Here is an 8,241-nt window from a genome sequence, read left to right on the forward strand (position 1 = left end):
ACCGCATCACCCTTTCTTCTTCAAGGAAAACCAACGCAAGCTCAAGACGTAGCAGGGCCTGTCACAATCAGATTCATATATATTTTGCAAATTTCTATGTCTACAATGCTCTGCATGGTGCTACTCTAGCTAATTGCTCCCACTTTCAATATGTATCCAGACTAAGACTCAGAGTCATCTAGATTAGTGTTAAAGCTTGCATCATCGTAACTGTCGGTGTCAAAACCGGCGGATCTCGGGTAGGGGGTCCCGAACTGTGCGTCTAAGGCTAATGGTAACAGGAGGTAGGGGACACGATGTTTTACCCAGGTTCGGGCCCTCTCGATGGAGGTAATACCCTACTTCCTGCTTGATTGATCTTGATGATATGAGTATTACAAGAGTTGATCAACCACAAGATCGTAGAGGCTAAACCCTAGAAGCTAGCCTATGATTATGATTGTTGTTGTCCTACGGACTAAACCCTCCGGTTTATATAGACACGGAGGGGGCTAGGGTTACACAGAGTCAGTTACAGAGAAGGAGATCTACATATCCGAATTGCCAAGCTTGCCTTCCACGCAAAGGAGAGTCCCATCCGGACACGAGACGAAGTCTTCAATCTTGTATCTTCATAGTCCAATAGTCCGGCCAAAGTATATAGTCCGGCTGTCCGAGGACCCCCTAATCCAGGAATCCCTCAGTAGCCCCTGAACCAGGCTTCAATGACGATGAGTCCGCACGCAGATTGTCTTCGACATTGTAAGGAGGGTCTTCTCCAAGTTCTCCAAAGTATTGTAGTAGCGAGCAGTGTCCGGCTCCTTATCAATGTCGCGCTCCTCGGCTTCTGTGCTTTAATAATGGCTGTCCCCACGTGTCGAGCGAATGCGAGAAGTCGAGGTGTTTTTACATTTGCCACCCCGACCATGCGAGTAAATTGTCTATTGAAAGAGACGGGAATCCCCAGATCCAAATCACACCATCTCCTTCCAGCGAGTATTCATCAAAGCGTGCCCGGAAGAATCCATACCACCATGGCCGGTCGTCGCGGTTCCTCCTCTCACTCCCGTAGCACTAGGCCAGGCAACTGGGAGAAATGTTGTGTCCCCCACAGTCGACTAGTAGAGTTGCAGACCAAAGGGTTTCTCCCGCCTGCGTACATGGTCCCTGTCCGAGCTAGACTAGCCACTTATAATGGCGGGGAGCAAGCGGAGAGCTATCCAAACCCATCCAAGGGAGAGCGGGTATGCTTTGTCCCCTATTTGCTGAGGGGAATCAGATTTCCAATCCATCCTTTCCTCCGCGGGCTCCTGGAGTTCTACGGCCTCCAGCTGCATAACTTTACCCCAGCCTCCATACTGCATATCGCAGGCTACGTTTCCTTCTACGAGATATTTATGGGTTGCGAAGCCCATTTCAAGCTATGGAAGAGGCTATTCTGCCTCGTACCCCACACTCAAGAGGGTTCGGTATATCAAGTGGGCGGAGCCTAAATATGGCGCATCGCCGGGACCGGATACCTATCCGGTACCCCAAAGAAGACATCCGAAGACTGGCCTTTGGAGTGGTTCTACATGGAGGATGTCCCTCTTCCGGACCCTATTCGGAAAGGCCTTCCTGAGTTTGTGAATGCCCCGTTGAAGAAATGCCACAACTGGCGCCCCAAGAGCCCCCAGGAGGAAGATAACAAAGATACCCTTTTCCTGATGAACATGATAAATACGCTGGCGAAATCAGGACTGACAATAATTGAAGTCATGTCCATATGTATAATGCGAGGAGTGCAGCCACTTCAATATCGGGGAAAACTCATGTGGCACTTCAATGGGGAAGACGATGCCACCCGTTGCGGCCGTAAAGGTCCGGACTCTCCCGCCGCTCTGGCGAAGATACTATCCAATTTGTACAAAGGAGAAGAGGAGGAGTTCATACATATCAAGCCACGGGATGGATTCTCCATGTACAACCCCCCCAAGCTGGGTGAGTCGCTATCTTTTATTCCGGTCTCTCCCACATTTTTAGCACAAATGTTTACTTCATCAGTTCATAGCAGGAACTGCGAAGACCTATGAAGGATGTTCACAGCCCATCTCCATAGCCAGAGGACCTCAGTCGGGCTCTCGACCCTGGACTCAAAGAGGATCCGAACACATTTGTGGAGCTTGTTGACAGGACATTTTATCAGTTAAGCTGCGATGGTGCGATGGTGGCCATCATAGCTGATTATCCTGGCCTACTCCCTATATCCCAAGTAAGTAAAGCCAGAGTCCCAACTTCCAAAAAGGATCCCCTCTTTACACTTCACCTATCGCACATGTATTGCGTCTTACAGGGAAGGCCATCGGGGCGCCAAGCCGAACTCGCAGTGACTCGCCAACAAGGGGCACCGAAGTCGGGTAGGCTTAAAAGGAAGGCGGTCAGGACCGAGACGCCGTTGCAAAGGTATGTTAAAAAACCTGCCACGAAATTATCATCGTTAAAATAAAACAATGTCTATTGTCTTCTTACAGAAAAAGTGCTCGCCGGACTATATCCGGAGAGCCTGCCGAGCATGCGTCCACCAGCCGGACTCCGAGGCTGGACTCAAGGGTGGAGGTCAACACGGACGATCCTCCAACAGAGGATGCGGATAGATTTTCCGCTACAAACTCCGAAGTGGAGAGCGCCATGAATCATAGGCGCCGATGGGCCGCACTACGCGACCCTACTTTCTCTGAAGAGGCGTTTGATGCCTTCAACTCAGGGGACACGTAAATATGGGCTGCTCAAGGTGGCCTCGCCAGGGCCACGGACCAGTACATAAATGATATACATGTAAGAAACTTTGATAAGTATGTATATCAGTAGCCCCTGAGACTTGAAACAGTTGGCACAACTGACTTAAGGATCGCCGTGTGCATAGGTTCTGACAGAGAAGAATACCCAGCTGTCTAAAGAGCTGGAGGAGTGCAAAGCCCAACTGTGGGCCGCACTTGCTATAATGGAGGAGTCTGCGAAGGCCCCATCTGGTAATATTTGCTTTGAATGAAAATAATGTCATGGCATGTACCAGTTTTAGTATTCGGCAGGAATGCAATTCTAACAATAGATTCTACAGACAATCCCGGAGGCAATCCGGAGATCGTACCAGAGGATGAGCAACATGTTCGGTGACAGCTGAAGGCTGGCGAGAGTGTGCTTAGTAAGGTTATAAAGGAGAAAAATACTCTCCAGGACGCGAACATCCGACTAGACGTCGAAGTAAAGGATGTTTGGGCCCAGCTTGCGGACTTCGTAAAGTAGAATAGAAGGCTTCGGCGCGGCATATTCAGTAAGTGCTCTAACGAACCATTATAACATTCGGCGAAGAAGCTTGCTAACAGAATTATGTCTGTAGGTATGTTAATAGGTCGTCCCGACGAGGAGATGCCTGGGTCTGCTGGCGATCTCCTGCAGGAGCCTTCACAACTGCATTAACAAGTTCAGCGGGTGATGCAGGGTATTGCCCAGGCCTTGTGGAGATGCTCAAGGGAGCGCGACAATGCTTTTGATTTTGGAAGATATCGGCCTGCCGACAAGGCGCAAGGGAAGCCTGGGCCATGGTGAAGACGCGATACACCAAGGCTGACCCGAACCACATGGCCGAGGTCGAACCTGTAGGTTCATATGGGAAGGGGATCCCTATACATCTGGTGTATGACCAGGTAGCATTAGCCGCTAAGTATTCCCAACAGGACTGTAGGCTAGACATCCTGTTGGATGGTATAGAAGAAGAATTTAGTCAGTCTAAGTGACTTTGTACTTCGAAGGAAACATTTTGTCCCTAGCCGGATTGTAAATCATTTGTCTTGGCCGACCTTTTCGCTTCAGCATCTGGACCCGATGGTCCGGAGTGTATCCGAATACCCGCTCAGCTATGTAAAAACCGGGGCACGTGTGGAAACCAGGCGTAGGGGTCATAAGTGCTTGAACAGACAAGTACCCAACTAGTTATGTTATATTACATGGGTAGTAAGAAACATCTTCCAGGGAGAATAGTTCCGTTAAGGGTTCCTTTCCCTGGGTGCGCATGCATTAATGTGCATGTCCAAACTACGAAAAATGACGGAGGATATAAGCATCTAGGGGCATATTTTGTAATAGGTAAAGGACATCTTTTGTTCACCGACCGAATATTCCCTTAAGAACGCTAGCTTTCGGCTTCACCCAGTCTGAGGTACACATCCGGCCGACCTGGCAGTAACAATCGCAGAGGTGCTCCCCTTATGCCCTAGCGGAATTAACGGGAACCTAGGGCATAAACACAAGAGCCAGGCAACCCAGCTTCGCCAAAACTTAAGTCATATCGATGCATATAATGGTGAAAAAAGGCACATATGGGGAAATGACGCATATGTGGTTGGCATAAAGTCCAGAAGGTAATTGTATTAAGCTTCTGTATATGAAGCCCCCAAGTATGTTGAGCGCGCATAGCGCGGCATGTGTGTGCGGTCAAAGCGTTCTTGAAGCTTTTGAAGCTATATATAAAAAGGAGAGAGAAACGATAAAATTTAAAAGGGAAGACAGAGGTAAGGAGACAAACACAGAGTTTGGCATTAGGCGTAGAATCTTCGGAGTCTGTCCGCGTTCCATGGATTCGGCTCGAGTCGATTACCTGATGCATCACGCAGCGGTATGCACCTCCAGTGAGAACTTTGTCAATGATGAAGGGACCCTCCCTCTTGGGCTTGAGCTTGTCCTTTTTCTTTTCTGGTAGGCGTAGAACGAGTTCGCCAATGTTATAAGTTTTGGCCCGCAGTTCTCTGCTATGATACCTTCGAGCCTGCTGTTGATAGAATGTGGAACGGGCCTTTGCGACGTCACGCTCCTCCTCCAGGGCATCCAAGCTATCATGCCGATCCAGCTCGGCTTCTCTCTCTTCGTACATGCGCACTCTAGGTTAGTCATGAATGATATCGCAGGGTAGCACTGCCTCTGCGCCGTACACCATAAAAATGGTGTATATCCGGTTGTGCGATTTGGCGTGGTCCGCAACCCCCATAGTACGGAGTCGAGATCGTCGACCCAATGCGTATTTGATTCCTTCAAGGATTGCACTAGTCTGGGTTTAATGCCGCTCATAATAAGACCATTTGCTTGTTCGACTTGACCGTTTTTTTGGGGGTGATAGACGGAGGTGTAATCAAGTTTTATGCTCATTTTGTTGCATCAGGTTTTCACCTCATCGACTGTAAAGTTAGAGCCGTTATCAGTGATGATGCTGTGGCGGACACCGTAACGGTGTACGACTCCAGATATGAAGTCTATCACTGGTTTGGATTCGACTGTTTTAACTGGCTTGGACTCTATCCATTTGGTGAATTTATCTACCATGAACAACAAGTATTTTTCTTATTGCTTCCTCCTTTAAGGGGTACAACCATATCAAGCCCCCAGACCGCAAAGGGCCAAGTTATGGGGATTGTTTGAAGAGCGGTAGGCGGCATATGGCTTTGATTGGCAAAAAGCTGGTAACCGACGTAGTGTTGGATGAGGTCATGTGCATCCGCTTGGGCTGTAGGCCAGTAGAAACCTGTACGGAAGGCCTTGCTTACAAGGGCTCGAGCTGCGGCGTGGTGGCCGCCGAGTCTGGCATGAATTTCTGCCAAAAGCTGCCATCCTTCCTCTTCGGAGATGCACCTTTGGAGCACTCCAGTCGCGCTTTTTCTTATAAAGCTCTCCCTCGTGGACCTTGTAGGCTTTAGAGCGCTGCACAATGCAACATGCCTCATTTAGGTCCTCAGGGAGTTCTTGCCTATTTAGGTAGGCCAAGAAGGGTTCTGTCCACAGGGCGATTATAGCCATAATCACGTGGGACGATAGTGTTATTTCGGTGGCAGAGCCTCCGATTATGTCAGAGTATTCGGAGTCTGGGGTTCTCTTCGGATCCGGACTGATATTGCCGGTCTCCCCTTCCCATACCACGGATGGCTTGAACAACCTTTCCAGGAAGATGTTAGGTGGGACGGGGTCGCGCTTAGCGCCAATACGGGCGAGCATATCCGCCGCTTGATTGTTTTCTCTTACCATGTGGTGGAATTCGAGCCCCTTGAACTGAGCTGACATTTTAAGAATGGCATTGCGGTAGGCCGCCATTTTTGGGTCCTTGGCGTCAAAGTCTCCATTTATTTGAGATATTGTAAGGTTTGAATCCCCACGCACTTCTAGGCGTTGGATGCCCATGGAGACCGCCATCCGAAGACCGTGCAACAGAGCCTCGTATTCGGCTGCATTGTTGGAATCTGTGTATAGTATTTGAAGTACGTATTGGACTGTATCTCCTGTTGGGGATGTCAGGACAACGCCCGCCCCTAGACCAGCCAGCATTTTACAGCTGTCAAAGTGCATAATCCAATTGGAGTACGCGCCGTACTCTTTAGGGAGTTTGGCTTCTGTCCATTCGGCGACAAAGTCAGCCAGTACTTGTGACTTAATGGCTCCCCGTGGTTTGTATGTTATGTCGAACGGGAGGAGCTCGATAGCCAATTTAGCAATCCAGCCCGTGGCGTCGCGGTTATTTATTATGTCATGGTACTTTGGAGGCCACCGTGAACACTCTTGAAAGTAGTGTCGTAGTTTTCGGGATGCCATGAAGACCGCGTATGCTATGTTTTGATAATGTGGGTATAGTGACTTGCATGGAGTGAGGACAGTGGATACGTAGTATACCGGCTTTTGAAGCGGGAACTTATGTCCGTCTGTCTCTCGTTCGACGATGAGCACTGCGCTTACAACCTGATGTGTTGCAGCTATATATAACAACATGGGTTCACCAATACTTGGTGCGGCCATGATTGGATTGCTGGCCAAGATGGCCTTTATTTCCTCCAGTCCGGCCGTAGCCGCATCCGTCCACTCAAAGTGGTCGGTGCGTTGAAGAAGGAGATAGAGAGGTAATGCCTTTTCTCCTAATCGGGAGATAAAGCAGCTTAAGGCAACCACATGTCCAATTAATTTCTGGATTTGCTTGAGGTCTGTTGGGGTAGCCAACTGTGACAGAGCTAGGATTTTAGCCGGATTTGCTTCAATTCCTCTATTGGAGACGATGAAGCCCAGGAGCCTTCAGGCAGGTACGCCGAAGACGCATTTTTCGAGATTGAGCTTGATGTCATATGTTTGGAGGTTGTCGAACGTAAGCCTCAAGTCGTCCATTAAGGATTCGATGTGTCTGGTTTTGATTACCACGTCGTCTACGTACGCCTCCACTGTTTTGCCGATTTGTTATTCCAAGCATGTCTGAATCATGCCTTGATAGGTTGCACCGGCGTTTTTGAGCCCGAAAGGCATCATGTTAAAACATAAGGGGCCGTATGGAGTGATGAATGCCGTTGCAGCTTGGTCGGACTCCGCCATCTTGATTTGATGGTATCCGGAGTATGCGTCGAGGAAACACAATGAGTCGTGTCCTGCGGTAGCGTCGATTATTTCATCGATGTGGGGGAGGGGGAAGGGATCCTTTGGGCAAGCGTTATTAAGGTCCTTGAAGTTGACGCATAGGCGCCAGGATTTGTCCTTCTTTGGTACCATCACCAGGTTTGCTAGCCAGTCCGGGTGTTTTATTTCTCTGATAAATCCGGCCTCGAGTAGCTTGGCTAGTTCTTCTCCCATGGCTTGTCGGTTGGGTTCTGAAAAGCGCCAAAGAGTCTGCTTGACAGGCCTGTATCCCTTTAATATGTTTAGGCTATGCTCGGCCAGCCTGCGTGGGATGCCTGGCATGTCTGAAGGATGCCAGGCGAAGATGTCCCAATTCTCGCGCAAGAACTCTTGTAGTGCAGCGTCTATTGTGGGGTTCAACTTTGTCCCAATTGATGTTGTTTTTGTAGGGTCCGTTGGGTGGACCTGGAATTTGACTATTTCGTCCGCTGGTTTGAAGGAGGTGGATTTGGGTTGTTTGTCGAGTATCACATCGTCCCTGTCCACTATGGAGCATAGTGCAGTTAGTTCTTCGGCTACGAGGGCTTCAGATAATGCCTCAAGGGCCAGTGCGGCGGTTTTGTTTTCAGCGCGGAGTGCTATGTCCAGATCACTGGCATGTACCCATAGTGGGGTATAGCTTGAAAGCTCGTGAATGCATCCCGCCCTAAAAGGGCATGGTATCCGCTGCTGAACGGGGCCACTTGGAATATGATTTCTTCGGACCTATAATTCTCCGGCGTGCCGAATACCACGTCCAGTGTGATTTTTCTTGCACATCGCTCCTCCTGACTAGGGATGATTCCCCTAAGGTCATGCTGCTTTGCTCAA

The sequence above is a fragment of the Triticum aestivum genome, chromosome 6B, assembly GCF_018294505.1.
Source record: "Triticum aestivum cultivar Chinese Spring chromosome 6B, IWGSC CS RefSeq v2.1, whole genome shotgun sequence".
NCBI classification, from domain to species: Eukaryota; Viridiplantae; Streptophyta; class Magnoliopsida; order Poales; family Poaceae; genus Triticum; species Triticum aestivum.